The 18,231-nt window shown below is 47.9% G+C and overlaps 1 long non-coding RNA gene across 4 annotated transcripts in view; it reads right to left on the reverse strand.

The window, feature by feature from the left end:
* The window catches only part of LOC144285223 (uncharacterized), a 77,451-nt gene that overhangs the window by 36,924 nt on the left and 22,296 nt on the right, over positions 1-18,231 (reverse strand). For 3 of the 4 annotated variants that reach the window (XR_013353576.1, XR_013353577.1, XR_013353578.1), the window contains 2 exons: positions 13,047-13,290; positions 2,109-2,395 (listed from right to left, as the gene is read on the reverse strand). The exons of the other annotated variant lie outside the window; for it this stretch is intronic. This is a non-coding gene — a long non-coding RNA (uncharacterized LOC144285223). Of the gene's footprint in view, positions 1-2,108; positions 2,396-13,046; positions 13,291-18,231 lie in introns of those variants that run through there. 4 annotated transcript variants of the gene reach the window in all.

The following is an 18,231-nucleotide window of genomic DNA, read 5'->3' on the forward strand; positions in this document are numbered from 1 at the left end:
AATAGAATGACAGTGAGGTTGTAGGGTTAGAAAGCAACCTATCCAGAAGGGAGGAGGTAAATGGGTGAGTTGGAAAGAGGAGTTTCTGAGGAAGTGGGGGATTCAACAAACTAGAGGAGTAATAGAAAATTTGAAAAGAAATTGAAGATGTAATAAAATGTAAAAAAGAAAATAAAGGCAACCAGAAACTCCAGGAAAAGCAAACATTTGTAAGAAAGTCATGGTCCAAATACAAAATAAACTAAAATGTGGCAATGTTTTTAGTGTTTGATAGATCATAAGAAAAGAGAATCAATTTGACTGTGATGTATGGAAAAGTCTCCTACTAAGTGACCTAAGGGGTCCTGATATTTGATTTTAAGAGAAGTGAAATACTGTTATTATTTGACTCATCAATGAGGAATATTTACACAGTCTTAATGTAAATGCTATTTCTTGACTTTGACCTTAAAGTCAAACTATGGGCCAAGCACAGAGGTATTTGTTGTGGTTTATAAATGCTAGTGAAAATGTCTAGTGACCGCGGGAAAATAAAATTGTAAGTGGCAGAAAGGAGAAGCAAAGGGTAGAAGTGCAAAACCCTCACCTGCAAAATGTGGGGTCAAGAAATATTCTTTAAAAAATAGTTTAAGAGGGCAGCCCCGGTGGCACAGCGGTTTAGCGCCGCCTTCGGCCCAGGGTGTGATCCTGGAGACCCTGGATCGAGTCCCACGTCGGGCTCTCTGCATGGAGCCTGCTTCTCCCTCTGCCTGGGTCTCTGCCTCTCTCTCTCTCTCTGCATCTCTATGAATAAATAAAATCTTAAAAAAAAAAAAGTTTAAGAGTTGTGAACAAGAAACAATGGCTTTAAGTTATTTGCATACTGTTTAGAGTTTCAAAGGTAACAAATAAGAGATTTAAAAATAATTATTTAAGCATCACATGTTGGGAGAAAAAGAAGAAAAGAGGTAGACTATATGAGCTAAATTCTCATCTTTCAGTTCATGGAATTGATATTGTACAAAGATGGTAAACCAAGCAATCGAAAGAAAAACAAACTAGCTAGAGATATGGAGTTACTAAGAGAGAGTTAGGAAGACACACTATTTTTTTTTTAATTGTTTTTTCCAGGTGGGATGGGGTAGGTGGGAGTGAGGGTAGGAAGGAGTGAAAGACTTGCTTTTGATCACAACCTTTTCTGTACCATTTGATTTGCTGCCATGTACACATGGTGCTGTGATTCAAAAGGGATTGTTTAACAGGGTAAAGAAGGATTTCAGGTATTCTAAAAGAAACAACTCAAATGGGTATCAAGACTCCCTGTCTGCCATATGGCTGCCATTTAGACAATTTCCCCTTCTGTTGAAATCCCAGCTTTGCTTCCTGACAGCTCTCTGATTTGGGCATGTCAATTCTCTCAGCCTCAGTTTTATCCTTCGTAAAGAGGGAACAGTATCCTTCCTGGGTCAAAGTAGTACAGACTACATGATAGGTATAAACATCCCAATGCCTACCTCCTTCCCTCCCTGCCTCCCCCCCCCCCCCCCATCCTAGGAGGCTGTTTGGAACACAAGGTGTAAGACTGGTTTTAAAAATTCAATAGAAAAAGAGGCCTCCGTGTCTGAGAAAGGGTCTTTGCAGCACAGCGGTGAATGGATGTTTTGCTTTGGCGCTGCTTCTGCCTTCCAAGGAATGGTCTGGACCAGCTGGTGTGTGTGTGCATGTGCCTGTGTGCGTGTGTCTATGTGCGCGCGTGCGCGCGCGTGTGTGTACATCACAGTCTAGTGGTCCCTATTTAATACTGGGGAAGGGGGTGTCAGCTGGAGGCTGCCGTGCGGCAAGCTTCTCGCTGAAAACGGAGGGCAAGGGGGTGACTGCTTAATGACTAGATGTTAAATGTTCCAAACAATTTATACATTTAGAATCCTAAGTTTTCAAAACTCAGCCCGCCGCGCAGTTCTGCAGATCTTGTTTATAACACATTTGGCTAAAATTATCTCAGCGCATACTGCACCTCCTATAGCACAGATGCTCCGGAACCTGCAGCTCTGTTTTGATCCCAGATATTCGTGCTGAAGCTATTTGTGTTCGCCGTAAATGAAACACGAAACCGAGGAACAGTGGCTCTGGTGATTTTTATAAATATATGCCTAATCTTCGCAGCGGGCACTGGGGTTCAAGTTTTATTTATGTGTGTTTTTGCCTCCTAGTGCCCCAGGAGGCTTGTTTTCCCATGTGCCTACAGGGGCTGCTGCCTGCTCGTGGAGGGAGAGCCAGGATTGGAGCCAAGTCCCATTCCCAAGGAAGGTCCTTGTCCCTGTCCCGGGAGACAGCTTGGAGCAGGCCAAAGATCGGGAGCTGTGGACTCTGCCAACTGCTTTTGGTGATTCTTCTTTGGCAGCCTCACCTTCCTCATCTGTGAAATGGAGACAGTATTATTTCATACCTCGCGGGGTTGCTGTGAGGATTATATGAAATGCTCAATAGACCTCGGCTCATTTGTTCAAGTGGGATTTACTGAGCAGACCAGGGGTTCTTAAGCTCTGCTGTACCTTAGGGTCACATGGAGAGCTTTAACCACTCCAGATGTGCATGCGCCACCTCAGATCAAGTACCTCACACTCTCGGGGAGAGGGGGCCCAGCCCTCAATAGTTTAAACAATTCTCCAGGAGCTACCAATGTCTGAGAACCACTGACCCGAATAAGTACTTCCCAGACTTTTATGCGCACATGAGTTCCCTAGGATTTGTTCAAATATAGAAAATAGGTAGGCTAGGTCAGGGGGTGGGGCAGGAGTGCTAGAGCTGCATTTCTTCTTTTCTTTTTCTTGAGAGAGAGCATGAAAAAGAGCGCCCACAAAAGTGGGGGGTGGGGAGGGCAAGAGGAGAGAGAGAGAAAGAATCTGAAGCAGGCGCCACACCCAGCATAGAGCCCCATGTAGGGCTCGTTCTCACGACCCCGAGATCATGACCTGACCTGGAGTCGGACACTTAACCAGCTGAGCTATCCAGGCACCCCCAGAGCTGCATTTCTTTTTTTTTTTTAAGATTTATTTATTTATTTATTATTTATTTATTTATTTATTATTTATTTATTTATTTATTTATTTATTTATTTATTTATTTATGATAGACACACAGAGAGAGAGAGGGGCAGAGACACAGGCAGAGGGAGAAGCAGGCTCCATACCAGGAGCCCGATGCGGGACTCAATCCTGGGACTCCAGGATCGCGCCCTGGGCCAAAGGCAGGCGCCAAACCGCTGAGCCACCCAGGGATCCCCTAGAGCTGCGTTTCTAACAAGCATCTGGATAATGGTGATGCTCCTGGTCTGAGGATCACACATTGAAAAGCAAGGTTCTAGGCACTCTGTTAGGTCCTTGGGTACCACGTTCGGCTGAGCAAGGTAGTTACTGCCCACATAGATCTTACGAGAGGTAAACGATTTAATAGGTAATGACAATGATAAATGTTACGACAAGGGAAGGACGGGGTCCTACGAGGGTGTGTAGGGGAGCACTGGACCAGGCTTTGGGAATCGGGGTAGACAGATCATGAATGACTTCCTGGAGTAAGCTAGTATTAGCCAAGAGAAAGAGGAGGAATACTGGGGAGATTGAGGCAGGTAGACAGAATAGCATGTGCAAAAGCCCAGCGGCAAGAGAGGAGAGCAAGAGCTAGTGGTTCGGGATGATTGGAGCTTCCAGGTAAGCTGGAGATGTAAGCAGGGCCCGGAGCAGGTAGCAACTTATTAGCCCTTAATGTTAAGGGGCTTGACCTTTGTCCAATAGGAAATAGATGGGAGAAAGCAGTGAAAAGCTCCGGGCCTGGTGCGGGGAGGGGGAATGTAATCAGCGTGGCTTTGTGGAATTATTGGCATTCCATTCACTCCTTACCAAGTCCATCAGCAGAGCATATCTGCAGAATAAAAGTGGATGATCAGCGATCAATGAGAAGGCCAGTTAAAGCCCCTACTATGTGCAGCACTCAGGGATAACTGCTGCTGGGCAGCACAGAGACAACTCTGACCCCGTCCCTGTCCTCTGAAAGCCATCAGCTGTTGTGTGTTTGGGGGGTATGGGAGATGGGAGAAGGACACAAAGAATGTGAACATGAGGGCAGCCCAGGTGGCTCAGCGGTTTAGCGCTGCCTTTGGCCTAGGATGTGATCCTGGTGTCCTGGGATTGAGTCCCGCGTTGGGCTCCTTGCATGGAGCCTGCTTCTCCCTCTGCCTGTGTCTCTGCCTCTCTCTCTCTCTGTCATGAATAAATAAATAAATAAATAAATAAATAAATAAATAAATAAATAATCTTTTTAAAAAATGTGAACATGAGGTGGATTCCAGGAGATTAAGGGACAGCAGCATGAAGAGAGCTTGTAATAAAAGGGGCAGAGGAAGGGAGCCCATGTATACTGGAGGTGGGTTTTTTTTTTTTTTAAGACTTTATTTAACAGAGAGTTCACACAACTAATGGGAGTGGCAAAGAAGGGAGAAGCAGGCTCCTACTGAGCAAGGAGCCTGATGCAGAGCTCGATCCCAGAACCCTGGGATCATGAACCAAGCTGAAGGCAGACGCTTAACTGACTGAGCCACACAGGGGCCCCAAGACTGGAGATTTCGAGAGGTCTTCTGTGAAGAGGACAGCTGGAGGCTGGTATGAGGTCAGAGAAGCAGGGCAAGGGCATTCCAGAAGGAATGCCAGGAATTCCAGAGGGTGCCCTGGGAGATCGTCCCTAGACTAGCATAACCTACTAGGGTGTAAGAGGGCAGAGGCAGCGCTGTCTTTAACACTACTGATCCCCAGCGCCTGGCACAGAGTTGGCATGCCATAAATGTTTGTTGAGTGAATGTTGATAGTAAGGTGGTGTTATGGACTGAATGTTGGCGTCCTCTTAATATCCACATGTTGAACCACTAAGCCGCAGTGTGGTGTTTGGAGGTGGGGTCTTTGGGAGATGATTAAGATTATACGAGGTCATGAGGGTGAGGCCCTTCTGATGGGATTAGTGTCCTTATAAGGAGACCCCAGTGAGCTTGCAGTGTCTTTCTCTCCCCTAGTCATGTGAGGACACAGTAGGAAGGCCAACTACAAACCAGGAAGAGGCTCTCACCAGGAACCAAATCAACTGGCACCTTGATCCCAGCCTCCAGAACTGGTGCAAGAAAATGAATTTCTGTTGTTGAAGCCACTTGGCCTATGTGGCCACTTGAGCTGGCTAAGACAGGTGGAGTCTGAGTGTGAAGGTTCACTTTGGTTGTATCAGTTTGGTCAGCTCTGCTGGCAGCCTTGGCTTATTTCAGGCTGGCATCTACTTTAGATATTATAACACTTCTCTTTGGTTGGTAAATAGTTGCTGGCCCAAATCCCTGGACAGCAACCCCTACCATCTCTGATACCAGGCCACCCTTGCTCTTCCCTGGAACTGCTGGATCTCTCCATCCTCAAGCAATTAAAAAGTGAACGTCCTGAATACCAGATGACCTTGGGACTGTACTCCAGGGACAATGCCCCTGATTGTCAGGGTTGCATGACCCAATTATGATATATGGAATGTCACTCCTGGCTCCTAGTAACAGAGGGCATCCCTAGGAGACTAGCCCAAGAGAGGGAGGGTTGGAGGGCCCTGCTGGCTCCCTGAGGGCAAGAGTTGGGTGCAGACAGAACCTGGGCCTGACATCTCCAATAGCCAGCCCAGGGAACGCTCACTACCCAGCTTCCCTCTATGCTTCTAGTCTGTTTTCCTTCCTCCGACGCCTGGCCTTTTCTTCTCCTGGCTCACAGCAGGCCATGGCCAACAAGGCTCTTAGGATTACATGTCTTAAGGTTCAGCCATCCAAAGAGCCTGACCTTTCATTTCAGCTCCAGGTCCAAAATCCCAGGCAGGGCCTCTGATTGATCCAACTTGAGTCATTTGCCCACACCTGGACCAATCGACTGTGGCTCGGGGAAGGGTCTTGTTGATCAACACTACTGCCAGAATCCTTGGATGAAATGCACACATGTGCATGTGTGTTGGAGATGAGAGATTAAGAAGTTTCCAGAAAAAGGACAGGAGCCCCCAAAATGGGAAGAGGCTGGGCAGCCAAATAGTAATGTTCACTGTACTACGTTAAGGAATGTGGGTTCTGTAAACAGGCCATGGAAAGCCATGGAAGGTTCTGGAGGCATAGCATGATTGGAGTTAGGTGAGATTATTCCCCTAGTGATGCAGAGGAAGGATGGAGGAGTCAGGGAGACCAGTGGAGGCCACTACAGTTTTCCAGGAGGGAAGTGGGATGAGGACCTGCATTAAGGCTAACAAAGCAGGCAAAAGAGGTGCCAAATGCAGACAAGCAGTGGGGAATAAGTGACAGGAAATAGTTGGGATGGATCCTGTCCGGTCCTGGTGTTGTGGGGCCCATTCATCATTGTGGAGGGTGATGGGAATGAAGTAGTCACACTTGGAATCTACCTGAGTCCCTGTCCAGGGTGGCTGAAGACGGGAGAGGGCCTGAGATCAATTCTCATTTCAGAGCAGTTGGTACAATTCTGTTAATCTTGCCCAGAGACTCAGAGCCTGATGTTTGCATAGCTACCTTGGCCAAGGGACTCAAGGAAATTTCTCAAAGGATGGACAATCTTCTATATCAGAGGTCCGCAACTATGCCTATCTTGTAAACATAGTTTATTTGAACACAACCTGCTCATTCATTTATGTATCGTCTTGCCTGCAAAGCCTAAACTATTTACTATTTTTGCCCTCTGCAGAGAAAGTTTTCCAACTCCTGTTCAATATCAGGTTGACCTTAGCTCCTTCTCATTGTCATTGTCACCCAGCCTCAGAAACCAAGGACTGCCAATCTCCTCTTCCACAGAGCAGGACTCAGACAGCCTCTGAGATTAACAGATTAAAATTCCTGTTTTGAATTTGAGAGTGTGAGTCCTGGTTTACCTGGGCCCACCTGTCAGTTCCAAAGTCATTACCAGGTTATATCCCTGGAGGCCTGGTGAGTCCTCATGCAAGTAGGATGCCCGCGTGTTCCCAGCTGTCCCGGTACCCTGGCAGCACCTGGATCAGATTGTTCCCTGGGCTTCCACTTCCTTTGGAGAATGGATGTCAATTCACAGGAAGGCTGACGCTGGTTATTAAGTTGAAGAATGAGAGAGCAGAGAGGAAATTCTGACAATCCAACCACAAGGGGCCAAGGGACCGACCAGGAAGGGAGGAGCAGCAGGAGACATCAGTTGGAACACCCTGGGTACGCTACCCAGCTCAGCCAAGATGGAAGGAGGAGCATAATTAAGAAGGATCCAGAGGAGCAAGAGAGGGTTGAAATGCAGGTTTAAAGGTTTGAAGGCTCAGGAAAAGTCAAAGCTTGTGAAAAATGTTTAGAATACACCGAAGATGCTTCAGGAGTGTGTCTGGGGGGATCCCTGGGTGGCGCAGTGGTTTAGCGCCTGCCTTTGGCCCAGGGCGCGATCCTGGAGACCCGGGATCGAATCCCACGTCGGGCTCCCAGTGCATGGAGCCTGCTTCTCCCTCTGCCTGTGTCTCTGCCTCTCTCTCTCTCTCTCTCTGTGTGACTATCATAAATAAATAAAAAATCAAAAAACAAAAAAAGGAGTGTGTCTGGGGATAGAGACACAAGATAGAGACTCACTGCTTGGTGTGAGTGTAATACTAATAGAAGACAGAATATTCTGGTTTTCTTGTGCCCCTCACGAAGAAGAAGGCTCTTCAGAAAGGAGAAAGAAGAGCTAGTCTTACTGGGAGTGGCTATTAGGTACCAGGTGCAAATCAGGTATTAGGCAGTCTTCTGTTGTTTTTTTATTAAAGATTTTATTTATTTATTCATAAGAGACACAGAGAGAGAGGCAGAGACATAGGTAGAGGGAGAAGCAGGACTTGATCCCAGGACCCCATGATCACGCTCTGACCTGAAGGCAGACGCTCAATCACTCAATCACTGAGCCACCCAAGTGTCCCAATCTTCTGCTATTTTAAAGTTTTTGTTGTTGTTGTCGTCGGAGGTAACATACACACACAGAATAAGAAGTGTCCGGCTCAGCGGCTTTTCACCCTCATAGCCTGCACCTCTTGTGTTCCCCTTTCCAGGTATCATCTCTGCCCGGGGCAGCCACTGCCCAGACTTCTAACACTGCAGATTGGTTTTGCTCCTTTTTGAACTTCCTACAAGTGGAGTCACAAAGTATGTCCACCTTTGTGTCAGGCTTCCTTGGTTCAATATTATGAGTTTCACACATGCTGGTGCCTGCGATTGTGGCCTGTTTTTTCCTTTGATGTTTTGTGTGTGCACAATATGTGTATCCACTGCATTCTTTTCTTTCTTTCTTTTCCTCTCCTCTACGGTCCATGTTCAATCAGGATTCGATTTCTTTATAGGAAAAAGGTATGTAAGAGAATGTCCTTGCATTGAAAAAATGTGTGTGTTTATGTACATATATCGAGAGAAAGAAGGAAGAGGAGAGAGAGAATCCATTCTATTCTGATGAACATTTGTGTGGTTTCCATTTTGGGGCTGTTATGAATAGCTCTGCTATGAACATTCTATAATTGTGGTTTGATGGACATGTGTACACATTTCTGTGGTATATATACTTAGGAGTAGAATAATTGGTCATAGCATAGGTGTAGGCCTGGGACACCTGGGTGGCTCAGCGGTTGAGCATGTGCCTTTGGCTCAGGGCGTGATCCTGGAGTCCCGGGATCGAGTCCCACGTCGGGCTCCCTGCATGGAGCCTGCTTCTCCCTCTGCCTGTGTCTCTGCCTCTCTTTCTCTGTGTCTCTCATGAATAAATAGTCTTTAAAAAAAATTTTTTTAAAGGATAGGTGTAGGCTTAGCTCTAGTTGATACTGATAAGACAAAATTCTTATTCACATTTTGTAAGCAGGAGGGTGGAGGCTCAGAGAGAAGAAGAGATTTGCCCAGGCCCCTTGGCTCCAAGCCTCTGCCATGTCCTCCTCACCATGCCAGCCTTTGGAGCAGCCTCCGGTGCTGTGCCATAGGGCTATGCATTGTTAATCAACATTTTCAGACAATTGAATAAACTTGGCAAAGGCACCCCAAAAACCAGTCTGTGCTGGCCTGAAGCTAGGAGGGATGGTGTGAGCGTTGGGACCTTAAAAAGTGTTGCCTTAAAGGGAATTGCCAGTCACACCAGGTAGGGTCCAGGTTATGGCAAGACCAAGGCTGGGGGAGGGATGGCAGATGTTGGACCTAGTCCAGGATTCAAGGGTGTCGGTCCAGGGACCAAGCCCATGTAGATGCCTGGAATACGAACATGTGGAGAGTAGGGCTGAGTGGGACCAGGCGCTGGGAAATCAGGAAAGGCCACAAGAGGCAGTGACGCTGGGAACAGGTGCTGGGCAGTGAGTGGGATTGCTTTGGTTTCTGAGGGTGTTTGGCTACTGGAGTGATTTTAGTGTCAAGTGCTCACCTGTCTGACCAGACTCTGTAGAACCTTCTGGGTGGCCTGAAGACTGCAGAGTGTGTGTACGAGGGTTGGCAAAAGGATTGGTGAATGAGCTTATGTGGTGTGTGATCCTTGAGTATGTGCATCCAGGAGTGGATAAATGCACGTGAGCAGGTGTAGAGAGACCCAAGGGTGGCCAACATTCATATCTATACCATTTCTTTCCTTCTAACCAATACAATATGGCAAAGGTGATGGGACGTCACTCCTGTGATGAGGTACCATACACACAACATACACATGCACGTACCCACAGTCTTGGCTGGCCAGCACAGACTAGAGAAATTCTCCTTGCTGGCTTGCTGACGTAAGTGGCCACACTCAGGTTGACCCTGGGACCAGGAACTGTAGGCCGCCTTTAGCCACCAGCCAGCAAAAGCCAGGCCCTCAGTCATAGGCCAAAAAGAAATGCATTCTGCCAACAACCTGAGTGAGTTTAGAGGGGGGATTATCCCCTCCAGAGTAGGCTCCAGGTAAGAATGCAGCCGAGCAGCCACCTTGACTGCAGAGTTGTGAGTCCCGGAGCAGAGGACCCAGCCACACCACAGCCAGACTCCCGACCACAGACACTGGGAGGTAATCAATATGTGCTGCTTTAAGCCACAGTTTGTGGTCATTTGTTATGCAGCAAGAGAGCACTGACACAGCTGGGGCAGATGTGAGTGGGTGTTAGGTATGGGTCACTCGGGAGGTGCGTGTGACAGTAGGTATGGATTTGGATGGTGTGTGTGTTTGAGCGTGTGTCTGGGTGTGTGGATGCTTGGTCTGTGTGTGTGAGGGTGTGTGTTGGCATGGCAAAGGGGTGTGCATGTGTGTGCTCGTTTATGTCCGTAACTGCCTACAAGTGAGTAAGTGTGTGCGCACACGCACATGTGTGCAGTGGCCCCTCCCCCATCCTCTTTTATGACTTCCTCCCTGAGTTTGATGTTGTAGGTGAATAAAATTTAAAGAGCTCTAAATTTTTTTAGAAGAGCCCTAAAGGGAGCAGAGCTTTCTGTGTGTGAGTCATTACCAGGAACACCTGTGAACTGTTGATTTTAATTGGGCCACAGCTGTCAGGTTGCAGAGCAGGGGGGATCGGTCCCTTGGCTTGCCAGTCCCCAGCCCCCACCTCCTGTCAGCTCTTTGGGCCAGCCATAGGGGCAGGAGGGCAGGAGGTCCCTATGAACCCCAGTCTGGCTCAGGTTCTTGATCTTCCCAGGAGAGAGTGGGAAGGGGCTCAGTGCTTTTGGGAGAGGAGCTGGGCCTGGGTCTAGCCTCAGGCTTTGGCTTCATGCCCCACTGCAGGCCCTGGGCCTCCTGCCCATCTGTCTTGGATTTCCTTGTGCCAGGAATCACCTACCTGAGACCTGGGCCTCCCACCCCTTCACAAGGGTGCGACACACACACACACACACACACACACACACTCACACATGAATACTCACGTACACAAATTCACACTTAGGAATAACAATTGCAAACATGGACTTTTAGCACATTCCAGGACCTCTTCTAGGTCTGTATCAACCATCTTGTGGAATCCTCATCACAACTAAAGATCCCAATATTACCCATGAGGAAACTAAGGCACAGAGGGGTTAAGTAACTTGCCCAAGGTCTCATGGTGAGTAATGCACAGTCACCATGGACCTGCACACACACACACACACACACGCACACACGCACACACACACACACACATGCATATGTCTGCATCCTCCGGTTACATTCCACGTACTCACACTTGCGGATACTCACGCACATTTAACAAAAACAAATACTTGCCCACCCTCCCAATCGGTGCTCACATGCTCTGATAGATGCTTGCACACGTGCACACACACAATTACACATGTAAATGTGTATCTTTAAGCATACAGGTGTATCCACCACCGACACCCACTTACCTTCAAACACAAATATATCACATCCACCCTTTTTTTTTTAATTTTTTTTTTTTTATTATTCATGATAGTCACACAGAGAGAGAGAGAGAGAGAGGCAGAGACATAGGCAGAGGGAGAAGCAGGCTCCATGCAGCTGGAGCCCGACGTGGGATTCGACCCCGGGTTTCCAGGATCGCGCCCTGGGCCAGAGGCAGGCGCCAAACCGCTGCGCCACCCAGGGATCCCCACATCCACCCTTGAACAGCCTCACAACAGATACCCAGCTGCTCTACCCCCAAGCACGATGAACTATATATGCCCATACATGATGGCAGCCTCAAAACTCCTCACCAGCTGACTTCTTGCAATTCTTAATACAGACCATGTACGTTCCCCATGGATCTGTACCCTGCCAACCCACTTGCTGGGGGCAGAGGCTGTGTTTGCGTCTTTGTGGGCCTATGGTGTGCAGCCCATAGAGCCCCACGGTGGGGCCAAGTGAGATTTTGTGGCTCTTACAACTGCCAGTCTACAGGGGCTGGAGGAGGCAGTGCCACTTGGCCCCAGAGACGGTTGCACCTGTCCACTGTCCACCACCAGTCCAACCCTATATCTACACCCGTGCCAGTGAGATAGGACCTTTTCCCCAATGTCACAAATGTGACATGTGATATTCATGTGAGCCACTCGCCCACTCCCCAGTACTTGTGGGCACTGGCTGAAATGCCCAAACTTTCTCTCCCACTCAAGAAGTCAAATAGAAAACCTAAGAGTGGGAGAAATGTCATCATGGAGAGGAACCTAAACCATCAAGTGTGTAACTCATCATTAGTGCTGCCCATGGACCTCCGGGTCTGTCACAACTCTGGGGTCACCCTTAACCTCAATATTTAAACAGAATGACCACTCTCATCCCATGAATAGCAGGACCTAGTCCCCTCCCTGGTGTGCTCCCACATTAACCCTGCCCCTAAAGGGCACTTTGTCACTTGCTTTATTTGGGAGAGGGGTTGTCTCAAGGCCACACTGCAGCCTGTTTCTCTGATACGCAGCTCCCTCTCAGGCCACTGCTTTCCAGGCTGTGGGCACAGCATGGCACACTGGCACTGCCATCCTTCTTCCTCATTCCGCAAAGAACTACCCATACAACTTGCTGCTGAGTACGATGGCAAGCAGCTTTGCATGGAAGTCAGTTATGGTCCCTGCTAGCAGGTGTCAGACTTTCCCACCATGGGGAGTTGCTTTGTTCAGCCTCCTGGGTCACAGTGGTGCCCTCTCTAGACTCTTCTCTTCCAGACCCCCTCCCTCTAAGTGCCCCTGGACAGCTAGGACCTCCCTCCTTATGGGCAGAGCCACCAACTCTTCATGGCCTGACCAAACTGACCCACAAGGGTGTTTTCCTTAATAAGGGAGCAGTACTCCCCTATAAGGGTTCTGCACCCTCCCGGGCCAGCTGGCTCGCAGCTCCTGTCATCTCTCATAAAAACAATTTCTCCAGAGTCATTACATCAGCACACATGACTTGTCACATGCCGTACAACAATCATGCCCTGAAGAAGTGCTGAATGAAGTCCCCTGGCTGAGGCCACATGTCACCTGACAGAGGCCATGTCGAGAGTTGGAGAAGACACTGGAGCACGAGCCCCCACCCCAACCTGCAGGGAGAGCAGGCAGGTCTGTGCCCAGATGGAATCTTTATGCTGCCCTAGAAAGAAGGACTCACCTTGCCCTCTCTGCTGATGGTCAACTTGCTTTCTGCACTCAGCACACCCCCGGAGAGTCTTCTGTGCCATGAGAGGGGGCCAGAGAAGAACCAGAGCCAGGAGCTGAAGGGCCAGCAGCGCAGAGCTGGCCTCAGTGCCACTCGGCACGGAGGAGACCCAGAAGGCTTCACAGATTTGTACAGGATGAGCAAGGAAGATTTCTGCAAAGTTCTTGGCACTTGTCCTAAAGTCCCCTTTCCTCTCCTGCTCAAGAAATCACTCGAGAAGGCAAGTGAGGGGAAACTCACCATCCTGGGCACACATGCCCTTGCACATCTGGATTGATGTGTCTGATTGCAAATGAGCAGGTCGCACGGCACTGGGTCTCCCCAGCCAGCCCCGAGTCCATCACTCTTGGAATCTGCTCATCCTCTGCTGCCCCATTTCTGTGCAGGGGTTTGGGGATAATGCCCGATATCACCTTTCACGTGGCTTAGTGGGTATAACTTCACTTTCTCTTCCTCCCTCCACTCTTCCGCCCCAGAGGAGGCAGAGTGAGTATTGTGATTGATTCATGTAGGAAGAATAAACTGGGCTTGGTGCTTTCCTTTTATCCCTGGGAGCAAGCTCCCTTCAGGGAACGGAAATTCTGGTGTGCTCCTCTGGCTACCAGAACCTCCTGGGCAGGTTCCCCAGGTCAGCACTTCCCAAGAGGCACATGGACCTTATATGGGGGTTCAGCTTACAGGCCTATGTGGCTTCCACCCAAAGCTATGCCCCCTCATCTAGCCTTTACCAGGAGCTAAGGTGACATTTGGCCTCATTACCCTTGGTCCTATTTCTTCAATTAATCAGGACTCAGATGGAGAAGAGAGTGTCCCTTTATTGGACTTCATTAAGAACTCCAGCAAGAGGCACCACTGTCCACCCCTCACTTAAATAAAAAGTCCTCACCTCTGTGCTCCACATTTAACCAATGTCTGTCAACACTTTCTCTCAGACCTCACCGCTTCACTCCATCACCCCACCCTCCCCTTGCCTAGGGCTCCATCATGTCCCAAGCAATCACAGCCTCCTCACTGGTCTCCCCACTACCCCTTGTCCTCTCCTCTCCTGGCCATGTGATAGGTGCCTAGAGCCCATCTCTGTCCCATCTACTCACTCACTACTTGAGGAAACATCCACATTCTATTTACAGAGGACCATTCCTCATTTCTCCCCCCCTTTTTTTCTCACTTCCCTCTGGACAGAGTCTATTTTTATTTTATTGCATGGAATTTGTCTTTTGAAATAATTAACCACCTTCTTGCAGCAATTTTTCTTCACCCAGGAATGCAAAATCACATAACACATTGGAATATTTTTTAACACCCAATTTAAATTATGCAGTTGCTGTATTGTGATAAATATGTAGATCAGGGGAAGTTGGGGTAATATGTTCCAAGCCTGAAGCTGGACTCCCAGTCCACAGAGGAGGTCAGCTGGGAGTGGACAGGAGGTGTCAGCCACCTCCTACGGTGACTAAAGCAAGAACTTTTCTTTCCTCTGCAAACCTGAGACCAGATCACAGGCCATTCAGCCGGTCCACTGTCTCTTCCGGGGCAGATGCTTATTATGCTTTATTTTACCTCACTTCATGCTCCCAATAACCTTGAAAAGGGGACTCCACATTTACATATGTACAAACTGAGGCTCAAAGTGGCCAAGCAAATTGCCCGGGGGCACGTGGCCAGGAAGAGGGCTCTCAGTACTGTGGGACAGCCTGGGAAGTTTCCTGTTGTTTATTTTTATCTTTCTCCTCAGATCTCCAGCTCCCTTCCTCCCTCTTCCTGCTCCTATCCTACCACTTCACCTTCTTGTTTCACTGAGAGCATGAGATGATCAGAAGACAACCACCTCTTTGGATTGGATGTGTTAGAAAATACTCAGCAACTGGCTGTCTGGATAAGAAGGCCCTGATTTGTAGCACTTGCCAATTCCCATAGTGTAAATGTTCCCACTATAGCCTGTTTCAAACAGCCAATGATTTAATTACCAGCTCACCAAAACACCTTAAATTTGACCATCTGCTCTTGAGTCAGTACCAGTGCACCATGAGACTAGATGGACACACTCCAGTCTCCCCACTCTGTATTCACCAAGGTATTCACTTGCTCTCCACATTCTCTGCTGCCTGGTGAGGCCGGAGCCTACATGGAAATGCTCCAGAACCTCCCCCTCTCACCAGCAAGGATCTGACCTGTGTAGTTAATACCTCTCCTTCCTGGACCATCAGTATCCCCCTCCACTCACTCCATCACATTATCACACTAACACATTTGATGTCCCCCGGAAGGAACCTTCTCATGAAGACACCCCCTCCAGACACCACCCGATTCACCTGATCTTTGAAGCAAAACTTCTCACAAGAGTTGGCCGGAGCTGTGTTCTCCGTTCCCTCTGCCATCCACTCCTCAGCCTACCTGGTCAGACCTACGTCCCTATGACTCCTGAAGACACTATGGTCAAAGCACCAAAGTCCAGTAACTGCGGCCTCTGGATCTGGAAGGGCTTGGGAAGCAGCTGTAAGTCTATCTGACACATCTGCCAAGCCTTCGCCCCTGCTTTTTCCACCACTGAGAGTGTGTGCTCTTGCCCAGGTTTTTGCTTGACTCCTTCCTCCAGGCATTTGCTTCAACGTCGCTTTCCTAACCACCCCATCTAATAGTCCCTCCCTCTGTCCTTTTCCCTGCTTTACTTCTGTCCACAGCTCTTATCATCCACCTGACATGTTCATATTTAGTGATGTATTTGTTCATTTTGTCTGGCAGGATGGCGGCTCTGGGAGGACATGGGCCTTGTATTTGGATCACTGATGCATCCCCAGTGCCTGAAACACATAGTAGGTGTTCAGTAAATATTTGCTAGATGAGTGAATTGATGAAAGCATGAACAAAATAGTGAAGCTAAAAATCCAAATCCAGATCTGTTTGGCTTCAAAGCCTGTGTGCTTCCCTCTGCTGCGTGGTCTGCCGCACGGCCCGTTTCCATGAGCCAGAGGCCTCAGGGGGCCACTTCTAAGATTTGTTTGTTCTGTCTGTCATGGTCTTGTTAGGTTTTTTTCCCTTTCTTTTTTGGGTGCCTGTAGTTAGAGACCTCCTTCTCTCTGGCTTAAAAATTTCCATGGACTGCATGGCCTTTAGGAAAAATCTAAAATCTTGAGCCTGGGTTGCACAGTCCCCCAACTTCTTTTTTTTTTTTTTTTTTTTTTTTTTTAGTCCCCCAACTTCTGATGCAGGCTCCCTCTCTAGTCTTGCCCCCTGCCCCCTGCCCCCACCAGGGCAGCCCATAGCCACCAAGCACTGGCAACTGCCCACACATACCTCGGGCTGCCGTTACATAGTACCTCAGACTGGATGGCTGAGTCAGTAGAGATTTAGTTTAGTGGGGTGTTTTTTGTTTGTTTGTTGGTTGGTTTTTTTTTTTTTTTTTTACATTTCTGGCAGCTAGAAGTCCAAGATTGTGGTATTGGCAATGTTAAAGGAAGGATATATTCTCTCTCCTTGGCATGTGAACAGCCATCTTCTCCCTGTGTCTTCACATCACCTTCCCTTTGTAAGTGCCTGTGTCCTAATTTCCTCTTTTTGTAAGGACATCAGTCATACTGGATTAAGGTCTACTCATATGACCTCATTTTACCTTAATTACCTCCTCAGAGACCCTACCTCTAAATGCAGTCACATTCTGAGGTACTGGGGGTTAAGACTTTAATATGAATTCCTGGGGGACACAGTTTAGCCCCTAATACCTTGCTTGGCTGACTCAACTGATGTCACTCTCCTTCCCGGATTCCCCACCCCACAGAGTGCATTGACCACCCTTCTATGCACTCCCACCATCTCTTGCACTGCCCACCCTGCCCCCCACAAGTCATGCTGGGTTGGAATAGTTTTTTCTGACTCCATCTCCCCTTATCGGACCTCGAGGTCCTTGGGTTCAGCAATCAGACCCACTTAGGAGCCAGTCTTTGGCTTTAGCATACAGTGAATACGGAAGATGAGTCTCAGGCTGAAATGGACGGAGGGAGGGAACAAACGGGTTTTTGAGGAATTTCTTCCTGTTGCTAAAAATCTCTCTGCTTCTTCCTATTTCCTGAAACAATACCCTGGAGCAGATGAAGTGACAAACTGCCAAGGACTACATTTTACCTGAGACACAGCCAAGGGGGAGAGTTCTGTCTGGCTTTCTCTAGGGGCAACTGTGTTTTGAGAAACTGAGGTCACTGAGATCCCTTGGATCCAATTCTGACTGCTTCAGTAGTCGGCTTTGTGAGCCTGAGTTGCGGCTCACTTCACCACTGTAAGCATCAGTTCCCTGACAAATGGGCATCATACTCCTGACCTGTTATGTGAATCAGAGAAAACAATGGGTGGTTAAATGTTTTGAAAAATTTCAGCTCTGTCCAGATGAAGGGATTATATAGTTATATTATTGGTATTGAATTCTAGGTGGTGACATAGAAATTATTTCCCTTGAGTATTGGATATATTGCTGTTAAATAATAGAACTTTCCTGATTTGGAATAATTGGAGGGAGGATGTTGGTGAATTAGTGATAAGTCTGAATTATAGAACATTGCAAAATTTTTATTACTTTTAAATTAATGCGAATGAACGACTAACCCTGTATTGTCAAGAAAAGGTCCCTTAGGAGAGTTGCTTTAATGAACAGATAAGAGTCACGGGTAATTAAGCACTCACTGTAAACAAGGGGTTTAAACTGGAATGGTTTTAAAAGTACTGGGGGAACTTTTTATTTAAAAAGCTAACCATCTTCCCAGTACCATTTGGGTGCTTGACAAATCTTTTCATAATCCCTTGCCTGGGTCAGATTATGAAAAATTGTGAGTAAGCAGGATTGTGAGTCACTGAAGCATGGTTATTCCCCAAATGACAGGCTGGGAATGCTGCTCAGAGTGGCCGGTGCCAGGAGCCAGCAACCTTGTGAATTGCCTAGGATCCCTCAAGCCTGCAGATGGCTAAAGGGCTGGTACCATGTCCAACAGCTGCACCCCCACCACACATATATGCACTTTACATACACTACCATTTCTCATTGGCTCATTACATCCGCAATCACATATGTACTTCCATAAAAGTCACTCACAATCACATGACACATCTATCCCTACACTCAGATATACACACACACCAAAGCAAAAACAAC

This window comes from Canis aureus, chromosome 16, assembly GCF_053574225.1.
Source record: "Canis aureus isolate CA01 chromosome 16, VMU_Caureus_v.1.0, whole genome shotgun sequence".
NCBI lineage: Eukaryota > Metazoa > Chordata > Mammalia > Carnivora > Canidae > Canis > Canis aureus.